General features: G+C 39.2%; 1 non-coding gene across 1 annotated transcript; it reads right to left on the minus strand.

The window, feature by feature from the left end:
• Positions 1-3,536: 3,536 nt before the first annotated feature.
• Positions 3,537-3,643, minus strand: LOC111768730 (U6 spliceosomal RNA). The gene has a single exon (XR_002801199.2). It is a non-coding gene; the product is annotated as a U6 spliceosomal RNA (small nuclear RNA).
• Between the last annotated feature and the right edge of the window lie 421 nt (positions 3,644-4,064).

The raw sequence follows: 4,064 nt of genomic DNA on the forward strand, positions 1-4,064 counted from the left end.
ATGTAACTCTATAAACTATGCTTACTGGGTACGAAATGATTAAACAGAAATTCGCTGGTGCTACTACAACCAGAAGAGAGGAGGTGTTTAATTGTTTTCGCAGAAATGGTAGGAAATACTTGGATATATGGGCCCTTTCCTCTCCAAGGAAAGACATTGCCAGTCAGTTTTAACTGAGCTTGGATGTGGCCTCACAATATTTCTTAATATTGCTCCAGGCAGTCACCGCAAATCAGAGTTAGCAGACAATATGAAATCTATGTGATGTTCTTAGCACAATAGATGTATTTCTAGCTCAGACAACAAGCAGGAAACTATTCTTCTCTCCCAGAGTATAGAAGCCCTTCCCAAGACCACACCGAAGAGAGTGCAGATCTTGCAGTGGGAACATAGAACCACACATTCACGTTAGAGATGCAGAGAACTACAGCACGCCACAGATTATCCAAAGCAGGTAGTCAGCATCTCACGTCGCGTATTTGGAAGAAAGCAAAGATTCCCATAGAAATCAATTGATAAAAATATGGTAATTAAAGACTGTCACTGGAGCTTATAAAAAAGGAAACAGTAAAATTTGTTCTATGGCTTATATAAAATAAAGCCTGAAGCAGAGATTTGGGGGCAGCTGGAATGGGACTAGAGAAATGTGGGGCACACAAAAGGTGATCCAGATTGGACCTGAACTTTTTCCTTAGCCACGTGCTCACGACTGGTAGTTGGCACTGGCTATCACCTCGGCAGCCTTGGTTCTCCTCCACATGGCCTCTCACCCTCCAGTATACCAGACCAGTTTCCTTACATGGAGGTCTTAGGAAACATCGCAAGAGAGCAAAGACCAACGCTGCAAGGCCTTTGAGGCCTGAGGTCTAGAACTTACACAACATCACGTCACCCACATTCTATAGGTCAAAGCAAGATTCAAAGGGTAGGAAGAGACCCTACATCCTGGTGGGAGGCTCTACAAAATACTGGGAGCATGCTTTTCAATCTGCCACTCATGCTGGAGCTGTAGTTATATTTTACACCTTCTTTTGTTTTTTCATAAAATCCTGAGTTAAGCCCTTCCAATTATTACACGTAGATAGCAGGACCAGACGGCCTCTCCTGCACCATTTTGAGATTCTCATGCCCAGAGTGGCCAAAATGGATGAGGTGGGTCTAATACAGTTCTCTCACAATGAAGCTGATTTCTGTCTAAGAATGCTACATCTTACATATTCATCTGCCTTTCATATTTGACTTTGTAGAATTCTAAGATTAAAAAGAAGAAGGAACCTTAAGGATCATTTAATTTCATGCTAAGTAGGATTGCCAATTTAGAAAAAAATAATAACTTTTATTTCATTAAAATAATAGATCGAGGCCCATGGGTGAAAATGATATTTTTCTACAATTATGCTACTTCTTTTTTTTTCTTTTTTTTCTTTTTTTTTTATTAATGTTATGATAGATTACAACCTTGTGAGATTTCAGTTGTACATTTTTGTTAGTCATGTTGTGGGTACACCTCTTCCCCCTTTGTGTCCTCCCCCCTCCCCCCCTTTTCCCTGGTAACCACCGATCAGATCTCCTTGTCACTATGTTAACTTCCACCTATGAGTGGAGTCATATAGAGTTCGTCTTTCTCTGACTGGCTTATTTCGCTTAACATAATACCCTCGAGGTCCATCCACGTTGCTGCAAATGGGCCAATTTTGTCTTTTTTAATGGCTGAGTAGTATTCCATTGTGTATATATACCATATCTTCTTTATCCAATCATCAGTTTCTGGGCATTTAGGTTGGTTCCATGTCTTGGCTATTGTAAATAATGCTGCAATGAACATAGGGGTGCAAGGGACTCTTGGGATTTCTGATTTCAAGTTCTTAGGATAGATACCCAGTAATGGGATGGCTGGGTCATAGGGTATTTCTATTTTTAACTTTTTGAGAAATCTCCATACTGTTTTCCATAGTGGCTGTACCAGTTTGCACTCCCACCAACAGTGTATGAGGGTTCCTTTTTCTCCACAACCTCTCCAACATTTGTCGCTCTTGGTTTTGGATGTTTTTGCCAATCTAACAGGTATAAGGTGATATCTTAGTGTAGTTTTGATTTGCATTTCCCTGATGATTAGCGATGATGAACATCTTCTCATGTGTCTATTGGCCATATTTATATCTTCTTTTGAGAAATGTCTGTTCATGTCCTCTGCCCATTTTTTGATCGGGTTGTTTTTTTTTGTTGTTAAGCCATGTGAGTTCTTTGTATATTATGGAGATTAAACCTTTGTCAGATAAGTGGCTTGTAAATATTTTTTCCCAAATAGTGAGCTGTTTTTTTGTTTCAATCCTGTTTTCCCTTGCCTTGAAGAAGCTCTTTAGTCTGATGAAGTCCCATTTGTTTATTCTTTCTATTGTTTCCCTCAACTGAGGAGTTATAGTGTCCGAAAAGATTCTTTTGAAACTGATGTCAAAGAGTGTACTGCCTATATTCTCTTCTAGAAAACTTATTGTTTCTGGCCTAATCTTTAGGTCTTTGATCCATTTTGAGTTTATTTTGGTGTGTGGTGAAAAAGAATGGTCAATTTTCAATCTTTTGCATGTGGCTGCCCAGTTTTCCCAGCACCATTTGTTGAAGAGACTTTCTTTTCTCCATTGTAGGCCCTCTGCTCCTTTGTCGAAGATTAGCTGTCCATAGATGTGTGGTTTTATCTCTGGGCTTTCAATTCTGTTCCATTGATCTGTGGACCTGTTTTTGTACCAGTACCATGCTGTTTTGATCACTGTAGCTTTGTATTATGTTTTGAAATCGGGGATTGTGATTCCGCCGGCTTTGTTTTTCTTGCTCAGGATTGCTTTAGCAATTCGCAGTCTTTTGTTGCCCCATATGAATTTTAGGATTCTTTGTTCAATTTCTGTGAAGAATGTTCTTGAGATTCTGATTGGGATAGCATTGAATCTGTAGATTGCTTTGGGTAGTATGGACATTTTAACTATGTTTATTCTTCCAATCCATGTGCATGGAATGTCTTTCCATCTCTTTATGTCGTCATCAATTTCTTTCAAGAAAGTCTTGTAGTTTTCATTGTATAGATCCTTCACTTCCTTGGTTAAGGTTATCCCAAGGTATTTTATTCTTTTCGTTGCGATTGTGAATGGGATTGAGTTCTTGAGTTCTTTTTCTGTTAGTTCATTGTTAGTGTATAGAAATGCTACTGATTTATGTATGTTGATTTTATACCCTGATACTTTGCTGTAGTTGTTGATTATTTCTAATAGTTTTTCTATGGATTCTTTGGGGTTTTCTATATATAAGATCATGTCGTCTGCAAACAGCGAGAGTTTTACTTCTTCATTACCTATTTGGATTCCTTTTATTTCTTTTTCCTGCCGAATTGCTCTGGCCAACATCCAGTACTATGTTGAATAGGAGTGGTGAAAGTGGGCACCCTTGTCTTGTTCCTGTCCTCAGAGGGATGGCTTTCAGTTTTTGTCCATTGAGTATGATGTTGGCTGTGGGTTTGTCATATATGGCCTTTATTATGTTGAGGTACAAAAAATATGGAACGCTTCACGAATTTGAGTGTCATCCTTGCACAGGGGCCATGCTAATCTTCTCTGTATCGTTCCAATTTTAGTATATGTGCTGCCGAAGCAAGCACTATGCTACTTCTTTTTTGAATATTGCGATGCAGTACTTTTTAGTCACTGGAGGTTTACTATCTGGCAATCATGAAGGAGAATCAAAGCAAGGCAAGCAACATGACCAATTCCCTGATTTGTGAGATGAGAAACAGACAGGGAATCTAAGGGTCTTGCTCAAGGTCATAGAACTAACTAATGGCTGAACTGATGCCCTAAGACAAAACGTCCCACGGTCAACACAGTGTTTTTCCATTGTTCCATTAGGACACTCACTTAGATTCAGGAAAATATATGAGTCTTTATCTATAGGCCCTGCTGCTCTGGCAAGATCAGGGATCAGCAAACTTTTTCTGTAAAGGACAAGATAATAATTATTTTAGACTTTTCAGGCCATACAGCCTGTTGTCACAACTACCCAGCTCTGCTGTTGTAGTACTG

The sequence above is a fragment of the Equus caballus genome, chromosome 17 (genome assembly GCF_041296265.1).
Source record: "Equus caballus isolate H_3958 breed thoroughbred chromosome 17, TB-T2T, whole genome shotgun sequence".
Taxonomy (NCBI): Eukaryota; Metazoa; Chordata; class Mammalia; order Perissodactyla; family Equidae; genus Equus; species Equus caballus.